The 24,707-nt window shown below is 37.0% G+C and overlaps 1 protein-coding gene across 6 annotated transcripts in view; it reads left to right on the top strand.

Annotated features, from left to right (window-relative positions):
• NaPi-III (Na[+]-dependent inorganic phosphate cotransporter type III) overlaps positions 1 to 24,707 on the top strand; it is a 124,791-nt gene that overhangs the window by 58,738 nt on the left and 41,346 nt on the right. The window contains exon 1 of one of the 6 annotated variants that reach the window (XM_067108033.1): positions 3,036 to 3,373. The exons of 3 other annotated variants lie outside the window; for them this stretch is intronic. The gene's annotated coding sequence lies outside the window, so the exon portion shown is untranslated. Of the gene's footprint in view, positions 1 to 3,035; positions 3,374 to 12,249; positions 12,270 to 12,627; positions 12,771 to 24,707 lie in introns of those variants that run through there. 2 more of the 6 variants (XM_067108036.1, XM_067108035.1) reach the window with 2 other exon arrangements.

The following is a 24,707-nucleotide window of genomic DNA, read 5'->3' as shown; positions in this document are numbered from 1 at the left end:
TTATTTCCTAACTCGCTTCATACCGCTAGCTACATTGATTATTCTCTCTCTCTCTCTCTCTCTCTCTCTCTCTCTCGTTTTCCTTCTTCTCTTGGGGAGAATAGTTCCGTTTAGTCCACTCATGACAATGTGAAGAATTCAGGTATTCCGTAATACGTAAAAATTTCTTTTCAGGTTAATTTTTATTTCTGAAGGCATATTTACTGATGGTCAAGCGTTTGCTGCTATAGCTTTCTGGTATTTTAGGAAAAGGAATTCCTTCGATAAATACCTTAGTAAGTTCTAAACGTGGTATCTAAGGAGAACTTTATCATTTTAGCATTATAACCTTACAGGTTGTACGGATTAAGATAGTATTGTAAGATTACTCGACAATTTCCCTTGATTATGCTGAGTTCGCACGAATTATGCATACACACCGGTTTTCATGGAGTAGGCATCAGCAATTGTTATTTGTTGAATAGAATGGAATTTAGACCAAAGGCCAAGCGCTAGGACCTATGAGGTCATTCAGCGCTGAAACGGAAATTGACAGTTAAAAGGTTTGAAAGATGTAACAGGAGGGAAACCTCTCAGTTGCACTATGAAATATTGTTAGAAGAGAGTGGAAAGTAAGGTGGAAGATAGAATATGAATGGAGGTATAGTAAAAGGAATGAAAGGGGTTGCAGCTAGGGACCGGAGGGACTCTGCAAAGAGCCTTAAGTAATGCCTACAGTGTACCCCATGAGGTTCGCTAACGGCACTATTCCCCTACGAGGGTTGTGTGTTGAGTACGATAGTATTTGTTGAGTACGAAATAAATAAATGATTTCTCTAGTTACCTCAAAATAATAATCAGCGCTCTTATATTTTCTGGAACCATATCCGCGCTGTTGTTTTTATTATGTCAGCGTTATTGTAATAGAGAGGAAATTCTGTGTTAATACTTGAAGGAGGGTATTGCTCATATTTGCCTTACAGTTGTACTGACGTACATTCACGCACATACGAACTTAAACCACGAAAAAGTTTAATAAAAAAAATATCTCGGTACCAGCGACGCCTTTCCTGGGCTGTATGTGCTTCTGTGCTCAAAAGAAACAGACTAAATTTAAATGTGCTTTTGTGAGCGGCTGTAGCCTGTTCACCTTTGACTTTGCTACAGTGCACCGTCGACTCCGTAGGAAAGCTTTCTATAGGAAAAGGGTATTGAATTACTTACCCCGGCTAACTTTCTGTGACAAAGATTTCGCTCTTTCTCTTTTTAACCCCAAAAATTTCTTTACTCCTTTCCTTTCTTTGGCTTTTTGATATCCCATGATATTTTTTGTGACTGGTGCTTTATTTTTGTGAATTGTATCTACAGTATTGGTAATTACCTATGTACTGTATTTATTATATATATATATATATATATATATATATATATATATATATATATATATATATATATATATATATATATATATATATATATATTGTGTAAGAGGAGATGAACTTTACGGTTACATAAATTTGATACACCAGCTGAGGTTACAAGTGTGGCTTAGTGTACTGGAATTATTTTTCTAGCATCAGTGTGTGTATATATATATATATATATATATATGTATATATATATATATATATATATATATATATATATATATATATATATATATATATATATATATATATGTGTGTGTGTGTGTGTAAAGCCATTATGAGACACCACACATTCCAGAAATTTGCAACACAACACAAACATACATATATATATATATATATATATATATATATATATATATATATATATATATATATATATATATATATATATATATATATATATATATATATATATATATATATATATAGTATATATATATATATATGGATAGTTCCATGATGGAACTCGATGCTAGAAAAATAATTCAAATACACACACACACACACTCTCTCTCTCTCTCTCTCTCTCTCTCTCTCTCTCTATATATATATATATATATATATATATATATATATATATATATATATATATATATATATATATATATATATAAAATAAAAAAGCTCGAACTCATTCCACTTCTTAATTTTCTATACTGGAGTGTATCGAGAGAAGGCCATAGCAACAACCTCCTGCATCTTAACCCTCACGTGTATGGCCCTGCCTAAAACCTTTTACGGTTTCTCTGTGCCAGTAATGAAGAGATAAATGTTAGTCATATATGTGATATTTACTTGTTTTTCATTTTTTAGCAGCATCCGTTCATGGCTCTTGCCGTCCGACTTGCGAGAGTTATTTGCATGCGGCAGAGTTACGTAAGTATGATGTACGGTACTGGTGATGATGTGGATGTATCCAGTTTTAATGGACATTCATATAGTTTTATTCATTACTTCTGGTGTCGTTTTCCCATTTAAGATCACCAGGACTTGCATAATGAGGTTTTTCACTTGAACTGGCGAATAGAAAAAAAAAAGTCTGGGTGTATCGTTGCGTCATTGGCCTGTCAGACAAGGATATGTTTCTTCGGGGAATATACTGTTTTATGCTTCTACAGTTCTCTTTCATGATTGGTTGCAAACTGTACTGAGTTGTGATTGGTTGAAGGGGTTTCGGTATGTGGGGAGAGAGACCAGGGAGTCTCTACTTTTGGTAAGATAATTGACGCCTTGTGCTCAGGTACCTATTTTTCCATTTATTTTTTGGCATGATTCACTCGTTGTTAGGAAGCTGTTTCAAGTGGTGAAAGATCCTTACGTAAACGCTTTGGGATCTGTTATAAGTGGAAATATTCTCGGGAAGAGTGAACACCAAAATTGTCAAAGTGCAAGAAACATCATGAAATGAGACATGTCAGTTGAGGCTTAGCGTACTCTCATCCCAAGCCCCGTAAAAAATCCTCCTCCGGTTTTCTTCTCTCCCCCCTTCTCTCCCCCAGTCCCTGGTCCTCACTGTTCTTCCACTTGACAATTGATAACGGTATATTTTTTTTCGTCTTTCCTCGCCGCAGTTGAGGGATCCTAGGTGTTCTTACGTCGAAGTTTCGAGGCAAATTGTAGTTGGCCTGTTGGAGCGGAGGTGAACACCTCCCGCGCAGACAAGACTCGAGAAACGCTCTCTCGCTTCCCCATCCTTCGAGCAGCAGCAGCAGCAGCAGCAGCAGCAGGCAGAAGAAAAGGCGGCGGGAAAAGCTCATTCTCTCTCCGTTCCTTACTACCACGTGGTCCTAAATCCCCTGTGGCGAGAGTTCTGCTGCCTACCACTATCTCATCTCCCGAAGGAAGGTGACGTCACCAATCGGTCGGCTGCAGTAACAGAGCTTTTGACAGTCTGTGTGCAATTCGTGGTCTGTAAACGTTGTGGCGGCGTCTGGCTGTCAGTCGGTGTCTCAAGCTCCCTCATGGTATGCTCTCTTTTGGTTTGAGTTTGATAGATAGCCCTGTCCTGGGTGTAAGCCGTACATTATTTTATATATATATATTGTATTGCATTGTGCAGGGGGACTAGCTGTTAGGGTAATTCTTGGAATTATATTTGTTTCATGGTGAAAGAACAAACGAGAATTGGTAGAGAAACATTATCACACTTACGCACACGTGCCCAAGATAAAAAAGGTTGACGAACTTTTTCTTCAGAAGTTATGACATTTCCCGAATGCACTACTGTAGAGCAAGTGTGTATACATTATATATATGTGTGTATTTATATATATACAGTATATATATATGTGTGTGTATATTTTTATTTATATATATACTTTATATATATATATATATATATATATATATATATATATATATATATATATATATATATATATATATATATATATATATATATATATATATATATAATGTGTGTGTCTGTTGGGTAGGAAGACACTGAGTCAGTGCGTGTGTCAATCCTAACCAAAACAAGTAGTAGGTTGGAAACCTTTTTTACTTTTTATTACAAAAGTTATGACTCCAATACAATTAACCATTCCTTTCGACACGCTTTTCGAGGCCTCTAAACACTGTATTATTGTACTAATTAATGTTCTCCATTTTTGGTAGCGGCAAGGCTGAAATGTTCATTGGAGAGAGAGAGAGAGAGAGAGAGAGAGAGAGAGAGTCAGTCTTTCTTTTACAGTATATATAGAAGCTATAGTATACACAATAATAACACGCTGTTCTTGCACACGCAGGTACCGAGACGATCCGTTTATTAATAGCATAACGACGGGTGTTTGTGTGTGAAAGGCACAACAGTGACTTATAGCTTCCTCGGATTTGAGTAAATTCTCAGTGGGCTAATTATCTGAAGTTCGTTAAATAGTTAATCGTGTTTATTCATAAATTCACTATCTAAATGATCGCACATCATAGCAACTCTCCTTGGCCACTTTCCTCTTATTCATAAGGGACGAATGATCACAGAACAGCATCATTATGCCAGTTATTCAAGAGAGATCTACAGCGAAATCTTTGTGGACCGATCAGCGCCTTGCTTTGGGATGATGATGAAAAAATTACTCTCGCGATAACATCTGCAATGGGCAAAGAGGGTATTGCCTTGAAATGACTATGAAAAAAGGGATATTATTTCGTAACTGACGGTTGCAAGTCATTGTCCTTGATGTGAATTCCGTTAGATTACATGTTCCTCCAGCGGCCGTTGTTTCACTTCTGGCCTTGCAAGTGACATATCACACACGATGGCTTCCTTGCTGTTCCTCTGTTTTCATTTCACTCTTTCTATGACTACACTTCAAAAACGAGAGGATGTTGCCCCGAAGTTGGACTCTCTGAGCCTTAACATATCTCTTATGTTATATTTTAATTCTTGCATTTGAGGTAGAAAATTATTATTCATATTGACAAGTTATGGCTGTGCCGAATTGATGACTCCTTAGCAGAATGATGCTCGTTATGAATAACGTTATCCTTACTCATCACTGATTGATTAAAAAAATGCGCTGTATGAGGGTGGTACTTGAGAAGATTCTGGCTTTGAATGGGCATCCCATAGAAAATATCTTTAGACATGTGTTTCCTTGGTAAGCCGCCTAAACATTGTTTATTATGCCTACCAGGTATATAGTTTATTCATGAAGACTTATGTTTCCCCATAAGGCTTTCACAAAGAATGTGTTGCAAAGGGTTTCAGGCATCATTTTTTTTCCTTCATGTATTTAAAGGAATAGGTCTCATTAAGAATGTATCATCAAAAGAATAGGTTACTTGAAGAATATGCATTTTAAAGAGTGTGACTGCTGAAGGACTGTGGTTCTCTTCATATCGAAGAACAAGGCATCGTTATATTCTGATTATTCGTGTTGCATCACTGTAGTGACAGAACCAACCAGAGAAGGCCACTGGCGAGCGGTTTCCCTTTGTCTGTCCAGTGCTCAACCTTCTTAAGAAGTGACTCTTTGATTTATATGTGGTGGACTCGTACTGTCGATGCATGAGTCTGACCGAAGTGAATTTCTTTTTCGGCCAGTTAGGATTTCAGTGATGCATTCTCATCTGAATAAGAATGAGCTTGCCTGTTCGCGTGTTCAGGAGTCAGGTTCTTTGTCCAGGAGGTATCTGGTAGGCTACTTTCGAAACTAATTATATACAGGTTCTTTGTCATACCATTTGTATAGAATTTTCATGTTACGAATTCAGGGTGAGATAAATACACTGTTCAGGATCAGTCTGAACGGCATTTCAGCTGACCTAAACTTTTGTAACGCCCACTAAGAATGAGCGTATAGTTGAAGGCGAGATCAAAATTGTATGCACGTATTGATGATCTTTGGGTATTTGTGCAAATTTAGTCATTTAAGGTGTTTGAGAATATTATATATATGCATATATATACATATATATATATATATATATATATATATATATATATATATATATATATATATATATATTATATATATACATACATACATACATATATATATTTATACATGGTGACGTGTGTTTGCTTTGTGGTCAAGCGGTGTGTTTTACAGATTTTGCCAGATAAAAGTTATTTTATCTCTCGATATCGTTTTTCTGTGCCAGACTGGACAGTGTTTATATATATACTTCACACTTCGACTATTCCTATGTGTTTGCGTATTCCAGAGAGAGAGAGAGAGAGAGAGAGAGAGAGAGAGAGAGAGAGAGAACGGGTACCCAGAATTTCGGTTGAATTTATGTGATCCTCCTCGCCTCTTGCCCCTCGGTCTTGACTCGAGTGGATGTGACGGTAGCATGGCGTGTGGGCATGTGTGTGCGTTATGTGTATGTAAAAGTGGAGGCGTCGGGGCAGGGCAGGACGCGCCCCTCAAGATCGCACAGTGATTGGTTGGTTGAGAGAGGTGTGTCTCCGAACCCAATTACTCCTGTCTGCCGGCGAGATTCGCTGTTCATGTCTCTGGAACCTCCTCGTACCCTCTTGACCGAATCTCATTACGCTTTTCATATTGAAGGCTGATGCATATCAGCTAATTTATGGTAATAGGAGTTCGTTCCATATTAACCTGGATAACGCACTCCACATTCATGGACAGCGGGAGTTCTTGGCCTATTTGTATTTTTAATCAGTTTTCATTGCTGATTATAAAAAAAATCCAGAAGACCTTAAACTAATGCGTCGTTGCAGTCAGTGTGTGACGAGCAGCATGCGTCGATGAGAAATGCGATGACCATGCCACAAGCTTAAGGTTGGGGCCGCGTGCATCTCTTGCTAGCTGCAGCTCCCTTCACGTGCTTTGCAACCTGCATGCGACCTCAGTGTAACAACATCCTGGATTGGATTCTTCGTCAGTCGTCAACAGACTCCCATAGCATTATAGTGACCCTCTCACACAGTAGGAAATGGGTTTTTCTTTCAATTCCTTCGGTATGACGAGTGAGAAAGGAGTTTACAGTTGTTGTGGCTGGCGTATTAGTTGCGTGTAGAGTGCGTATGACGAGGCCGTGGGACTCACGTGATCAACCCACCCAGACTGTTGCTGCTGGTGCAGCAGACATTCCACTGCTCTGTTTGTCCAACACCGCCTCCTCCTGTTCTTGCGTCGTCCCTTCGTTCTAGCCTCTATCCATCACACTTTAAAAATCTTCTGTTAAGGCACTCTCTAAGGATGAGGTACTCTTTTTGGCATTCTCAGACAAATCGTGCCTTTTATATATACAGTAGTTTCTTTTGATCTGTCTCACCAAGAGAATAGCTAGTGCATTTAGTTGATCATTTGCTGTTACGTAAGTTATTCTATTTTAACCTTGGTTAGAATATGTTGTCTTAAGCAGTTGACTCCCATTTTGCGGAACACGAGTGTTGCCAATGTCTTATTTACTTTCCCAGTTGCATACTGTAAGCTTATGGACCTTTTTTTAACAACATTTACAGATGCAAGTTATTGTTGAGGTTTGCTTAGTTTTATTTATTTATTTATTTTTTTTTTGAGAGAGAGAGAGAGAGAGAGAGAGAGAGAGAGAGAGAGAGAGAGAGAGAGAGAGAGAGAGAGAGAATTTGACACGTTCAAATTGAAAAGGGGAGAGAGAGATTGAGAGAGTTCAAGCTCAAATAATTTGAGTTGTCACTTCATATTTTATTTGAGTTGTGTAATGAACTATTTTTAAAGTTCAGGCAAATATTGATGGCATTAAATTAAATTTAAGCATTGAACTGAGTAAACCTAGTAGCACTAAAGATTTCGGAGGAATACTAATTCTGTACACAAAAAAGATCGATTTAGTCCCAGAAAGATTGCAAGCTCCACCTTCCTCGTACGTCAGTGACATCTTGCGCTATAGATAGAACAATACGTCATTGCTATATACTTTCCATATGTATCGCAATGAATCCTAACGAACTTTATTTTCTGTGACTAATTTATTCCAGAAAACCACGCCTCCTGTTCTGTTACCCTCCCCCTTTTCCCTAACCCTTCTCGGATGTAGGCGGCGCCTTTATCAGAGTTGCTCTCGTTGCCTGACGTAATTCTAATGTCACGTGGCACCCATCCCGATCTTTACGTAGATATGCAATACAGCCACGTGGTTGTCCATTACTCGTAGTAATGGCAGAATGCAAAGGCAGTTATGCATCTGGAAGGCCACATCTCGTAGGGTTCATTGAGGTCAACAGCAGTGCATCCCAGTTAGCTAAAGCCAAGGATGCGGTTTGTCCTTGCTTTTGTACATGGCCTTCGCAACCAGTGGGCCTGCCTTCGACTTCCAGAAGTTCGTGCTTGCCTCCGATAAGGCAGAAAATAAGAGGTTACAAGATTGGTCAGCACTAGACCTTGCAGCATTAAACTTGAAAGAGAGTCCCGAAGGCCAGAAACTGGCAGAAATAAAAACCAAGAGCCTCGGTTATTTAGAGCGAGCTGGTTTGGAACAGCGATCAAGCGGCAATGCCCCTGTGGACCGGACGCTAGATTCGATCCATCCCCTCGTGATGAACACGTGAAAACACGCCTTCTACCAGCCAGAGCCTGACTCTTTGAGGATGGCCACTAGATGCACACTCCCCCTCATATCCCACCAAAGACATTCCACTATCTAAATCCCACTTCCACCACCCTTGCCGTCTTTCTGTCTTGCCACAAACTTGCAGTCTGTTGAGATCCGAGTTTCTGGCTTTTCCCCAAGGCGTCTCTCTTGTTTCATTTTCTTTGCATATTTGTTGGAGCTTCATAACGTGCATTTTTCTGCTATTTTACATGTCTTATCACTGTTCCCTTGGTGTATGAGTTCTAGGTGTCAAGAATACAGAAAATTTTTTTTAATCAGTTGTTCGTTCGTCTGCGTGCAATTCTGGCAAAGTTCCAGAGTCAATCAGGTAGCCCAAGGGAGCTAGCCTTATTCTCCGTTTGTCTAATCTAGTGCTGATGTACTCACTCAACCATTTGCTACCCCGGGGAAACCCCATAACTTACTGAAATTTCAGTTATCACGTTTGACAAGGGCTATGGCGAAAAAGAAAGCGGATACGGCTAGTCAAGTGGGTATAGCCAGAGGAAATGGCTCACGGTCACAAGACTTAGAGATTTATCATGAAAATGACGGTTTGCTGAGCATTACAGGTAAAGCAGAATTTTACAGAAAAATGGACAATTTGCTAAAAATATAATTTTTTATAATTCTCCTTTTGTGTGTAAGTGATCTTAACCTAAGGATGGTTTTGAGTAGATAGGTCTCATTATATTCTGACAAGTAAAAAAATTATGGAGACCTACAAAATTAATTCGTACTCAGCTTCAAGGGTTTTTTTATCTTTTTCGAATCTTTACCTTGACTCTGAAAACGTAAAATTTGATAAACTATTTTGTTTGTATTTAGGTAGTAAAATAACAGCAATGAAATGACAAGAAAACTACATAGGTGTAGTGCTTGACTTGACATTTGTTGGTTAGTCGTAATTTGGAACGCATGAGTCGGCGCTGCATTTTAGGCAGCTGATTACCCAAATTTCTTTGATAATAAGACACCGTGTGCATTCATGAGCAAATTGTAAGCAAAGCGTGTATACACACTTCCTGATGATTTGGGAACCTATCGCTTCACGCTCTTGAGAATGATTGACCCTAGGGGTACCATCAGGTGTACTGATGTCGTAGGCAACCTCTGTTTCTTGTCGACTTCGCAAATATGATGTAAATTGTCATCAGGCATCGTGAAATTCCTATTAATTCTCTTAATCAAATCATAAAATAGATTTCAGTCGTTCTCCATAGATAGTGAGTGTACAGAAATTTTTGTCATTATTCGTAGTTAGAGGGTAAAATGAAATTTAGCTTTGTATTCCTATGAAGAGGGTATCGTGGAAGTTTAGCCGCTCTCAATACTTACAGTAGATGTCATGTGGAATGTCAGTCACTACTAGCAATTACAGGCCATGTGAGTTGCGTTTCCTTTACACACACACACACACAGACACGCGCGCGCACACACACACACACACACACATATATACTGTATATATATTATACATGTGTGTATACGTGTGTTATAATTTTATGATTAAGTGGTATTATATGTAAGTATATATTAATTCAGCAATAGCTGTTACGTAAAAAGACCGATAATTAGTTTTTTCTCACACAGTGAATTATTTAAACAAAAATATTGCATTCCTGTCTTCAAAGGAAAAGGTTATTACTCACACCGTTTTGTAGTTCAAAGACATCATTCACCATCATTTTTTGTAGTTCAAAGTCATCATTCACCATCATTATCATCACCAAAGTTGAGTGACGCAAAGGTCCTCTGTGAAATTCCGTCACTCATGTGTTTCATCTTTCACCTCCACAAATCTCCATTCGTCTCCAGCGTCCCATCTCACAGTTCTCATCCAAGTAGGACTTGGTCTCCCATCTTTTCTGGACCCAGCTGACAATACCACGTGCTGTTCTCCCATGGGTTTTGCGAAGGCCATGTCCAAGACATCAGCATCTTGATTTCATCATTATCTAAACTGCATATGGGCATTCCATAGTTTCCCTTATATTACCATTTTTAACTCTTAAAGTTTTACTCTCAAGGAAAAGAAAAATTAGGGTTTCATATTATACCATGATTCACTTCCGTGTAGCAGTACAGATCATACTAAATTCATGTATAATCGAATAATCGTACATTCTTGTGCAATTTCAATTTATTTGATTTCCAATTCTTCAGTCTGGCCGTTGTTCGATTTGACCTTTTTAATATTTAACCAGATTCCTGTACTGGATATCATTATTCCTCAATATTTGAGAGATTTAGCCTTATTATTCCTTTCTCCATCTAATCTTAATTCGTCCTCATTTGCATACTCTGTCATTACTACTGTTTTTATTAGTTTCATTTGAGTCTCATCTCTAAGCAAATGATGCATTCTAGAAGTTAACCAAGCTTCGTCAATCCTATGGTGTTGGCTGATTGGAGTGGCATCATCTGCATATTCTAAGCCTCTAATTTCTGTGGTTACTCCAGTCTAAATCTTGTCAGTCTCTGACCACTTTTCATGATTTCATTTCACAGTTAATCTCCATTCATAATTATGGGACAAAGCGGAATGCCGATCGTAGTAATTGTTGCAACAGGAAAAATTCAGTGAAGGTCAGCGATTGAGAAAAGCAGTCAGGCAGGGAATAAATTTCATCTGGCGTCTTCCCATTGCGTCATCTTTCTGGCCAACATAAGAGAAGTCGTCTGAAAAGATGGCTGTCATGTAACAGAAGAGTTACAGCCGTTAATCAGCTCAGTGGTCTGGTAAAACTAAGATATACTTAACAGAAGAGTTTACTTCCTTGGAAATTCTGAAGAATTGGTTGTTAGATGAATCATTCTCATTTTGGTCACTGAAAGGTGATTGTTTTGTAATATCGTAGTGGGTATTAGTCATGCCATTCTTGGGGTCGCGCATTTTGCTAATCTGCCTTCACTTGATGTAGATTACAAGCTGTGTGCAATCGTTGTAGTGTCATACAACCCTTAAGCTCATTATACACATATAGGCACACAGAGAGACACAATATTATATTACATGAACAATCCTCTTTTCATTTAAAATGACGCTCAGCCAGTTGTTATGCAGCGGGGTATACCAGATGTTGATGTTGTTATATTCACCTATCTTCTTATATTGCGGTGTCACAGAAACCAAATGGAAAGCTAACATGAAAAAATGGAATTTTAATTGCACTTTAAATCTAAACACGTGAACCATTTTACGGATTACATTATTGCATCTGAACACACACACATAGTGTGTGTGTGTATATATATATATAAATATATATATATATATATATATATATATATATATATATATATATATATATATATATATATATATATATATATATATATATATATATAGTATATGTGTAACATGTGTAATGCTCGTACTATATTTATGCGCACGTGTTGGTAACTGTCAGTTTTTATTTACGGATTAAGATTATATCATATTTCAACAAAATTCCAAGTAAAGTATTTCAAGCACTGACTGGTGGCAACCTGCGGACTTTAATCTGCACTACTTTCACCAACGGCAGTAATGAGTGGTGATTCTAAAAGAAGTGTTCACAGTGCAACTGCGATTAGGAAGCCAACAACAAGTTATAGTGTCTTGAAGTAACACGTTTAAGCGGAAACCCTTGCAAGACAAGTTTAGAAGATATTTAATGAAAAATGAGTACTGTGTTCGGAAATAGCATGTGTGTGAAGTACAAAATTTGTCTTGACGTTTTCGTTGCATTCAAAATAACTCCAGCATCGTCATATCATGTTCATTAATAGTCAGTGCAGAATTCGTGTATGGAGATGCAAATGCGAGTTCAAGTAAGTAGGTTATTGTGTTATGTTCCATAATTTCATCGCTCTTGGCATGTTTTGCTTTTAGTTTTATTTATAGGTAACATACGTAAGTAAATGTACGCTTACACTTTGTTCCGTTATAATAGGGTAGTTTGAACGGTATTTGAAAATCTGTGCTGCTTACTGTCCGAAGGGGTGGAAAGCGAGAAGATTGGAAGCAACGTCCGTCAGAAATCGACCGCTTGATGCTGGCAGGAACCAGCCGAAACTGCTCAGCAACTCAGGTGGAGTCGCTCATGAAATTTTAATATGCCTAGTGTGACGTCTAGCGCTTCATTCTTCATTTATATCTGACTTTGCGGGTGGGGGTAGTTCTTTTCCGTCTTTCGGCAGGGATTCAGTCAAGAGTATCTTTTTTCTGTGAACAAGTGCTTCCTACAAGTGATCCAGAATGGATTGTAACGGCAAAAAACATCCGGTCATATTTTAGTCTCCACTTTTTACAGCGTATTTCCTGTCTTGCAAGTAAGTCTACGGTTTTCGGACTGATTTTTCAGTGAACTGGCGCTACTGGACGAGATGATTTTGCACTAACATTCAGCGTATGATAACTTCATGCTTTATAAGCTGTTATTCAGTGTACGGTACTTTTGTTGTTTTCACTACAGCAACGGTAGTGTAGATAGATGACTAACTTTCTCATGTGCACAGGCACTAAGGAATAAAATACAGATGTATACGTAATCAAAATGACACACTCGACTAATATATTCGGGCGGTGCTAATTAAATTACTTCGCTTGCAAAAATTATAAAAAAAAAAGAAACGAAACCGGTCATGAAGAACAAAAGAATACTAAATCACACCGTTAATGATTAGCTGTAGGTTGTTAACTTCGGAACCTAGTGTTAAGAACCCGGTTTAGAGATCTGAAACCTCGAGGCTACATGGCAAAAGAATGTCGGGATTTTCCCCAGAAGAACTGGTGTACATATGTGTGTGTGTGCGCGGGTATGTGTGTGTGTGCGCGCGCCCGGGCCTCTCTCTCTCTCTCTCTCTCTCTCTCTCTCTCTCTCTCTCTCTCTCTCCTCCGAGCCTTACATTGTGATGAGGTACACGTAGGGAGGATCGTTTCGTATTTGTTCCTTGGACTACAAGGAAAGATCTTGCGTCCGTTGTTTTTGTAATAAAGTAATGACTTTAAATATGCAAACGGTGATGTCCGTTTGTTGGAAGCTGTTGTAATATGTAGTGTGTCTTTTCTTTGTTGAATGGTATCCTTATTTTTTGTGTGTTGAAAGGTGTAGTAACGGTAGAGGGTTCTTTATTAGAAGGCATTGTCAGTCCAGGACTTGACTGTTCACTACGTGACAATTGCTATTTTTCACCTACTGAATAGCGAAGCCTGTAGCTTTATTTTTTGCCGTTCATCTCTCTGTCTCTCAAAATGTTAACTTTCGATTCTAATGGTTCAAAGAGATTGCCAAAAAAAAAACATCAAATTTTCTAAACGAAAAAAGGAACATGTATAATTTCTTGAAATTTCTTAACATAGGTCAAGTTGGGTAATTGATAGTTGAAATTGCCTTTCGTTATGCTTATGCCATGATGTGGGTAGGGGGAAGATGGATGGGGAGGGATGTCTTTCGGGCTGGCAGTCCCATGAACACTCACCTCCCACGTCTGGCGGGGGGAAAAGTGTGCATCATGCACCTTTACCATGGCTGCTTACCTCAGCTTTTTTTTTCCTTGTTATGCCGAAGACATGTTAAGGAAATCCTCACTTATTTTATTTTTTTATTTATTGTAGTCACAACCGTTGTGGTCATCGAGTATATATTACAAGTTTCATGCTGTAACTTCGCTATATGCTTGACATTGTAAGAAGGTGCTTTTACATACCTTGATATAGTTTGAGCATGATGGTGTTGTCTTAGACATAAAGAAAAATATGCCCCCTGCTCCTCTTCGCAGAGGAGCTCTAAGATAGCAGGAAAACGAAGGCCCCCCTCAACTTATTCTCTCTCCGTACCAGTTTTTGCAATATCAGACAGCTGTCACTAGGTAACAATATTCGTTTGGTTGCCTCGGCAGTGGAAATTGCATGTTTGATATATAAAAAAAAGCTTAGTTTGGACGAATTTTGATCTGCTGACCGCAGGGCATTCCAATAAAGTGTGCTTGTTGAGGATTAAGCGTTTAAATCTCCGTAAGCAATTCCTGTCCAGTGAGGAGAAGGTAGTTCAAGTGTAATAGTAGATTTTTGTAATCTTAAGTGATAATTCAGATTTTGTGTAGCAAACCCATGAATCCTCTTTATACCATCGTAAAAAACATTATAATAAATATCCTTATTTGTGTAGTTTAACCACAAATCTCTCTCTCTCTCTCTCTCTCTCTCTCTCTCTCTCTCTCTCTCTCTCTCTCTCTCAAGACTTATTCTGTAATCCACCAATAAATTTTCTCAATATTTAATCATCATCAAAACGAGTCTTGAGAAATACAAAGCTTATCATGATTTGGACAAACAGAAATGTCAATACGCTGTGGTATTTTACCGCTGCTAAAATGTGAAAGATCTATGTGGAAGCGGTTTCAGTTCGTGGTTTTTTCATGTGTGTGAGGTTGGGTAAATACCTGCGGATAAATCTGTTCTTCAGTTATTATATATATATATATATATATATATATATATATATATATATATATATATATATATATATATATATATATATATATATATATATATATATATATATATATATATATATATATATAATATATATATAGATATACAATATATATGTGTGTATATATATATATATATATATATATATATATATATATATATATATATATATATATATATATATATATATATATATATATATATATATATCGTATATATATATATATATATATATATATATATATATATATATATATATATATATATATATATATATATATTAGCTGTGTCATCCAACAATGAGTGGTCCCACGGAAAAGCAACAAAATGGCCACATCCACTTTCTTAGTCAAACTACGGAATTTTGGATGAAGTGCACGTGCAGAAAACTTCTTAGCGTGGCATTTCATATACCTAAAAAGAAGGCCCATTCGCCTACCCCTGACACGCACTCTTTGGATCCCTGGATATTAAGGCCCTTTCTTTACAGCACCTCTTTCTCCACGTTGCATATTGTTTCAGTCTTTCTTGTGCTACATATACTGTGCACAAAACTCGTCTCAACAGATTTAACCTTTTTCCAGCCATTCTCATACAGTATATACACTCCTTTTCCATGACGGAGAGCTGGCGTATATTTAGGTTTAAAATTTATTTGTCTTCCGGCGTTCAACAAGTCTTTTAGGATGAGATAGTTCGCCTCATGCCGACCTCCCCAAGGTCGGCCAATTGCCAGATACGTAATTCGCTGCTTAGACACGATATTATTTTTGCAATCTTGCCTAAACAACTCCTTCTCGCTCGAGATTCGAACCCTGACACTTTTTGCAAGTGAAGTGAACGTCCAAGCCATTGATGACACATATATATATATATATATATATATATATATATATATATATATATATATATATATATATATATATATATATATATATATATATATATATATATATATATATATATATATATATATATATATATATATATAAAATTCCAGTTTATTTGTGTATATACATGTAGCCCTACAGCTACTCATGTCCATGGCTACGGGACCACCTTAAATATTGATCAGTTAGGTTCATGATTGCTAGCGGTGTTCCTCCTACGCTGAACGCCGTCGCTTCCGGAGACGCTATTTGTATGTTCTCTCTTCCTCATTAGTGCCCTTGGGACTCTCCATGTCGTCTTTTGACTTTGTAACGTCTTTTTGCTATTACCTCTTTTTACCTTGTGCCCTTTTTTTTTTTTTTTGTGATGTCTCTCTAATCTTTTCGTATCCTATGTGGCGATATGTTTGTAGGTTGTGAAACGGGAAATACGGCTACTGTTGTCACATTTTTTCTTTACGATAGCTTTATTAAATCCGAGGCATAATAGATGTTTCGGTTCCCGTTAGAAGGATGCAAGAAGGGGAAAACTGCAATATGATTTTGGGAATTGGAGAGCGCCATGTCTTCGTAGGTAGTTGTTTCCATTTTTATTCCGGAATCACACCGTTGACATGGACTAAATTATTTCCCACTTCACTTCAGTCGGTCTTTAAGATTTTATTGTAAATGTTGAAATAATAAAAAAAATCTGGATTTTGCCTTGACATAGCTCTCGTTTAGTTCATTCAGAAAAGATTAACGAAAGTTTTTTTTTTTTTTTTTAGCGTAGGGCGGCTACGTAAGATTAATTTTAAACATGTTTTGCAGTGAATGTATTCTGATGTTTTATGAACAACTGTGTGATTGCTTATGTTCTTAGGTAACTGAATATTTTTTGATGTACAGCGATTATTTGTAGTAATTCTTTCGTAAGAAGAATTAGGCTAGCTCTTACGGGCCCTGCGGCAAATTCTTGTCCTTGACGGAGGGCGTCCATCCCCTCCCCACCCCAATAGGAATTCTAGCTCGTCGAACTCAGTCTAACAGGTTCTAAGCACTAATCTTGGTGTGACTGCAAATGTCTCACAATAGGTCTCGGAAATGCAAATAGCTAAAGCTATATATATGGCAGACGTTGGAGAGAGAATTTTTAATGGCAAAAAATATGGACGATAGGTAATGGCAGTACATCAATAGGTAGGCCTACTTCACTTTTACAAATGTATAAATTCAAATAAATAGTACTTGGAGATATGTACATGAGTAGGTGGAAATTGAATTGGAACTAAACATGCAAAAAACTGGTTTAGAGTGTCGTCTGCAGCTACAATACATTTGAGTATTGAAGAGTCACAGAATGAACTCGTAGCGAGTCGAAGTGTGCAGGAGTACTGCATTCTTATCAAGTGTGTTAAATAGGTGCATTAAAAGCATGATGTGTAGGAATATGGCATATTACAACCTTTCTCTTACTACCGTCTGTGCACACGACCTGGAAAGAAATACTGCATAGGTGACAAAAAAAAAATTATTGTTACCTGGAGATATTACCTTATGCCGTCAAAATCTGGGCTGTAATCATTGTTAGGCGCTGCCTATCTTATATGAGAGCGAGTCCCGAAAGGTCCCTTTAGCTGAAAAAAAATTTATCTTAATTACTTTAAAATATACACAACAAATCGATATATTTATTTATGATTTCTTTTGGTTTTTTCTTTGGGTACATGTATCACACGTTGATGCATGTGCACACTTCATTCTCTAGTTACTAATTGCCACTGAATATGTTTAGAATAAATACAATGAGATTTGCAATATAGGCCTTGTGAGTACAAGATAAAAATGCTAGTCATCTGAACTTAAGTGGTGGGATTACTATAGAAGATATTAGTGATTTGGAACGATCTTTACAATATTTTAAAAGGCATAAATTATCAATACTGTATTTTGTGTGGTACTCTAAAATAAACTCTCAAATACTTTTGTATGCTAGTGGACTCAGATTCCATTTCCACTAATCATCAGAAGACCTCACGTCTTTGTAATAAAGCCATGTTACTTCTTTTACATCTTAGAATTCTTTTGTGATGTCATGGTTAAAGATATCGCTAGTATGCATTTTTAAGCAGGCATAAGTGGAGTGCCGTTCAAATATGCAAATATAATCAATACTAAGAGAAGAACATGTCTTAATAATATATATAATATATATATATATATATATATATATAATGTATGTATATATATACATGTGTATGTATATACATACATACATATATATATATATATATATATATATACATATGTATGTATATATATGTATATATATATATATAGATATATATATATATATATATATATATATATATATATATATATATATATTATATATATATATATATATATAATATACAAAAATACTATATATAAATATATATATATATTGTTTTTACTCGTCAAATAAGAAAGAAAACTAAAGACATGTTAGGCTGTAAGTAATGTTAAAAGGGACTGGTAAGAACGGCGTCACTGCGATACGATCCCCTCAGGGGTCTACTGTGACCGGGCAAGGCTTAAGAGCCTTCAAATGGAAAGACCTGGCTTATGTAACTAACCATAATTCTCGGCAACACTCCTTCAGGCGTCTCTTTCCATGGATCGAATCTTAAATTCAGAAATGCCCACTGGGATTCGCTTCCCGTTGAAAGACCTTGAACCCAGGATTCTCCTCCCTCTTTGGGACGGTCTAGGGTTCCTCTCGCGGTTTCCAGTCTCTCTCTCTCTCTCTCTCTCTCTCTCTCTCTCTCTCTCTCTCTCTCTCTCTCTTTCTCAGTCAGACGCAGGAAGAAACAGAGGAGGCAGACGACACAAAGACGTTTATTGCCTGGTTCTTTACCTGTTTAGTGCTCAGTTTGTCTGGTTTGAGTCATGTAAAGTATTCCCGAAATAATTTTAGAATTAAGGGGTACTACCTGAACGGTTATCTTTTTTTAAAGGTATAAAAACGAAGGGGAAAGAGGAGACAAACCACATTTATAGGAAAATGTGTTTTTACACGAAAACATAAATACTCGCAGAACCAAAACAGACCTTTCGATGGTAAGGCTTCCGAAGCCCTCGTCGGCATTCGAGATAGGGTGAAAGGCGGTAGGAAGACTGACTCTCCAGCATTATGAATTAATGGCTTTTAGCCCTAAGTCTGGCATTCCTCACCACAAAATCCGAAATTCTTGGGAGTGTCACTCTCAAGAAACGAAAAAGTAACAACAGGTCGTTGGTCCTAGACTATCCAGGTCAACTGACAATAATGATTTTTATAAAACAGTTCTCAAAATCTATGAATCAAACGATAGGCCTCACGGCTGTGGCGTTATCATCCAAGTTACTATGCAAGAACATCGTATTTCCAGTCATGCAGGGTTGTAATAAGTTGTGTACTAATCCTGAGGCGCCTATGCAGGCTAAAGCTAGCACGTCACTGCTCTAATGGGTTTTGTGAACATAAAAAAGACACGAATGTTTTGTCACTGAAGTGATCAACAGGCAAGAGCTACAGAGAAAACCAGTAATGAAAGTTAAGTCGATTGTTTCAAGAACTAAAGATACTTTTAGGGTTGGTATTGTTTTAGAGGTAATTATCGCCTTTGTTAGGGTTAATTAAGAGGCTTACGGGAACTCAACGGTAAACATTTTAATGCCCAACATGAACTGGGAAATCCTGGTATTTTTCATGCAAAGTGACAAACTACACCCTCGTTTTATATTTATTTATTTATTTAGTTTTTTGCTTCTGTAAGCTGTCATTGTGTGGGAAGTTTACTTTACGACCGTATTTTTGTATTAATATAAATTGAGGTACAGTATGATGCTTGCTGGTATCATTTGTAGATGCTAAGTAATTTTGATTTATAGATTTGGAGAAAATTAGATATCATTGTTTCATATTTTTCTTTATATAGCCGAAAAAATATTGCAGATGGAAAGATTACAGCTTGTATTCTCTCTCTCTCTCTCTCTCTCTCTCTCTCTCTCTCTCTCTCCTTAGATTTCTAAGGCCTTATATCCTTTAACGTTATATGCAAGCAGCCTTTGTTCCGTGTGTGTGTGTGTGTGTGTTTATGTATGTACCATATGAAGAGGCGCATTAATGTTCTTTTTAAGGCTGCGTAATGAAATTTTTATTCTATAAAACCATCTGCCAGGAGACTAGTAAAACATGACACAAAGATATAACACGAAATCTTTGCTAAGCACCGAATAATAGATCTACGGAAAAATCCTATAAATAGACCCAGTAAAAATTACACCAACGTAATTGACATAAAATGAGGGGCCTGTTGAGATAGTGCGTTTGATGATTATATATATATATATATATATATATATATCTGTCTATCTATCTATCTATCTATATATGTATATATATATGTATATATATATATATATATATATATATATATATATATATATATATATATATATATGTGTGTGTGTGCCGTGTTTCACTTGGTTGCAATTTTTGTGTTATAGCAATGAATTGTTATTTTATTTTCTCACTACCTCACCATTGTCTCTTGGTCAAAATACTATTAAGATGTCTTTTTCTTTCTCGTAGAGAGCCTTTGCATGATGTTAGTAACCTTGATGGCTGTCCTTTCTGCCGTGATTGCTTAGTAGATCTTGATCTTGCATCACTCGCAAATAGAAGGCAGATAACCTTCGGTGAAGTGAAGGCGGAAGCAAGGACCGAAGTCTTGAAGAAATTAGGTCCCTTTTTCCTTATGTTTGTTAAGTTACAGGCTCCATTTAACTATTCCACATAGTAGTAATTTATGTTATTACTAGCAATTTTAAAATGTGGAGAAAACTGATGGCAAAAGAAGTTAGACCTTTCTGAAAGCTATTCATAATCTTTATGAAGATTTGAAGAGCATCCTCGATAAAAGCAGCAACAGCATACTCTGATAATATACCATTCGCCCAAGTGCTCACTCGTCGAATTAGGCCTACTCCTGCGCTCTTGCTTGGTCGGGCGGCATCAAATGAAACGAATTGCCTGTATCTTCTTACCCAACGATATTGACTTCACAACTCACCTGACGTCGATTCCACCATGGAGAAACCTTTTACGGGGTAAAGGGTTGCAAAACGCTGGGTGGGTGTGGGTGTGGGTGAGGAGTTACATGGGCGTGTGGCTGTCCGTGAACTTCCTCGTTTGCATGCGTGAGTGCTGCGGTATTTGCCGATGGATGTAAGCTCAGTGGTTTGTCTGTACCCCGCGCTGTGGTTTTTAGTTTCAGTAAAAGAAAACTATTGTGCCGGCTTTGTCTACCCGTCCGCCCTCAGATCTTAAAAACTACTGAGGCTAGAGGGCTGCAAATTGGTGAGTTGATCAGCCACCCTCCAATCATCAAACACACCAAACTGCAGCCCTCTTTTTATTTTATTCAAGGTTAAAGTTAGCCATAATCGTGCATCTGGCAACGATATAGGACAGGCCACCACCGGGCCGTGGTTAAAGATTCATCGGCCGCGGCTCATACAGCATTATACCGAGACCACCGAAAGATACATCTATTGTCGGTGACCTTGATTATACGCTGTACAGAAAACTCGATTGCGCTGAAGAAACGTCGGCGCATTTTTTACTTGTTGGAAGTGCGTTGAGATTCAAGTGCCACCATTTTTCGTATAGTTTATGTGTTTTTGATAATTGCGCTCTGGTTATATTCACAAATGTTAACATACACAAGCTCTCTCTCTCTCTCTCTCTCTCTCTCTCTCTCTCTCTCTCTCTCTCTCTCACACACAGTTTTCTAAATTATCCATAAAGTATGGTAAAAGACCTTGACTTACTTTTTGACTTGTTTGATTCTCGTCATATGACGTTAGGTGAATAAATGAAAGTGGAATATTTAAGCAGAATATGTGTAAGATATATGAAATCACTTCTAAAAAGGTCAGGGGGTTATTTATACATAAATGCAGGGCTTGTATCTGTTGATCTTAATTTTGTAAGGAAATATTAGTGTGGAGGAATTGTCACAACCCTCTGTATGGAACTCAGTATATGGAATAAGGTTTTGGTGATTAGGTTAGCCTAACCTGATATGATTTTCATCAAATTTGGGTGATTTTTGCGCCCTTGTTATCAGGATGAGCACAACTTAGTTATCCTCTGTTATTACCGTGCTAAAGGGCAGGTGGCAGTGCAAGTGTTCTTACTGCGACCTGTTACTGACGGTTCATTATGCTGGTGGTCTTGTGTACAAGAAGTATAACTTCTCACAAAAGCCTGTTCAGATGCCGAAAGTCAATGTCTGTTGAATTGCTTATAAATTCATTTGGCCTAAGCTTGTATTGATTGCCAGAGATTTTTTACACCATTACCCGACATATTACTCAAATATGAAAGCTCAGCGAATAAAATTCCCTAACGATGTGGTAGTTGAAGTTTTCGACTAAACATATCGGCAGTTAGTTGGCATTTCCGCATCATAGTAGGACGTTCCGTGTTCGCGCGCGCGGGTCTGCGTATGTGTTTGGGCTTTGTTTTCCTCAGGACAAGAGTTGAACTTCCGTGCAGGGTCACCTTTATTTTTGGCCTTCCCGGAGGGGGTCCGTCCAAATGGAGCGCCCTCCGCTTCTTTCCTCTACCTGTAACCTTAGGCTCATGCTTATACCATACAAGTTGGCAACTCGCTATATTTGTTTGTTGTTTCATTACTGAACCGATGCACCGTATACTTTTGACTGTTTATGTTTCATTCTCGTTTACGTTCCTACTAGTAAAGTTTTCTGTTACAGGAATGAATTCATATGTTTTATTAATAATGCGCGGATAGTTAAAGACCGAACAGAATTTGTAGTATTATTTTGATAGTTCCGTCAAAGCTAACCCTTCTCCTTCGGCGTAATATATCTGAAATAATTATTGGTCTTTATTTGTACATAAGTTTTAGTATTGCCAAAAAGAGGGAACTTCTAGTTTTTTAAACAAGTAAGAGGGAGGGGATTTTGATTGTTACACATGAAAGACAATCCTGAGCTGCAAAGATGAAACCCGGCGCTGCCTGTTTTTTCTCGGAAGCATGAGAAAGAAATATATAAAAATAAAAGCAAATAAAAAGTTCGAAAATACTACTCGGGTAACGTTACAGCTTCAGGTTAAAGGAAGTAGATGCTTATCGTTGACGATTGGTTTACTGTGACTCGGTGCTTTCAGATGCGTGATTTGTCCTCTGAATTGTCTTGCAATATGACTTTCATGGTTATTCATCTGATTAAGTGATTTTATGTCTTGCATTATTTAAAGTTGAATTGGTATTCAGACGTTCAAAATAACTGTATATATTTCATCTTATTCATGTGAATTGAATCGTTTATTCGTGCCTTAAATATTATGAATTACGTTGTTATTGATGTGCATATTTAATTTCTACAAATATCTCGTTGCTGTAGCATGGCTAGGAGCGCGTAAACTCAGGCTTCTTGGGAAGATACTGGGGTGGGGAAGAAAGAGAAGGGAGAATGAGTAGTTGAAAAGAATTAGGCTGAGTCGATTTTAAGCATTAGTTCTTTTATTGATTCTCTGTGGAAGGAAGGACCACTTACAGCGTTCCTGGCGTGGCCTACTGCAGAAGGCTTTCTGTCATTACCTTGCCATCCTTCGTGTAGAGCCTGTCAGAGCCAGAAATGTGAGTCGGTGGTCTCATTGTTCTAAATAATAATGTTGATAATGATAATAATTGTTATTCTAAGCCACTCTTCCACTCACATTTTGTATAAAGCTTATCAGCAGATTTTGTCCGGGTTCTTTGTAACAAACGCCGCATCCCTTTTCAGATTTGAATGGCAATTGCGAATTACGGTTTCTGTCTTATCGTATCTAGTGATCCTTTGTTCGAGAAGCATTTTCTGCGAGGAGTACTTTTCTCTTTTGCGTACTGAATTTTTCTCGTTCCCAGTCTCTTTAGTAGGGATAACAGATATTCCTGGAATTGGATGTAGCAGGCGTTTGTTGTTATATATTTTTTCTTTATTTGATTCTTATATATATATATATATATATATATATATATATATATATATATATATATATATATATATATATATATATATATATATCTTTTTTTTAACGTGCTATTTTTCCCATTTTTGTATGGGGTAATATAATGATGCCTTCTATTTTGAAGGACTTTTTGATTTGGCTTTTGGGGTATATATATATATATATATATATATATATATATATATATATATATATATATATATGTGTGTGTGTGTGTGTGTGTGTGTATGTATGTATATGTGTGATGTGATTGCCCGTACACGTGTTTGATCAACCAGTTATTACTGACCTCCCACAGCATCATTTAGTGGTGCAGATAGGAGACCAGGAACTTGTTACTGATACATAAATACACACATATTACAGAAACATGTACGTTATTGAGAAAGATATATATATATATATATATATATAAACTGTTTACAGGCACTTCCGAAATTCCTTCTTCTCTCAAACCACTGTGTGATATATGTATGTGGGCAGTGTGTTCAATGTGTGATGTGGTGCTTGTCATTTATCAGCATCACTTAGTGGCAGATAGGAGACCAGAACTGTTAGCCTGAAGAGAAAACATGTACGTTATTGAGAGCAGAACCTCCAGGTCAAACCATAAAATGTGGGCAGTGGAAAAAATATATGATGGGGTTCCTTTCAAGATTACAGTGTATACGAAAGAAAAGTGTAAAGATAAAACGAACTTGAGAGTGCAGATATAAACGAATATATATATATATATATATATATATATATATATATATATATATATATATATATATATATATATATATATATATATATATATATATATGTGTGTGTCTGACTCTCAAGTT

This window comes from Macrobrachium rosenbergii, chromosome 8 (assembly GCF_040412425.1).
Source record: "Macrobrachium rosenbergii isolate ZJJX-2024 chromosome 8, ASM4041242v1, whole genome shotgun sequence".
In the NCBI taxonomy this organism is placed as follows: Eukaryota; Metazoa; Arthropoda; class Malacostraca; order Decapoda; family Palaemonidae; genus Macrobrachium; species Macrobrachium rosenbergii.
Note: the sequence above shows the minus strand (reverse complement) of the source record. Positions and strands in the feature narration are given on the sequence as shown.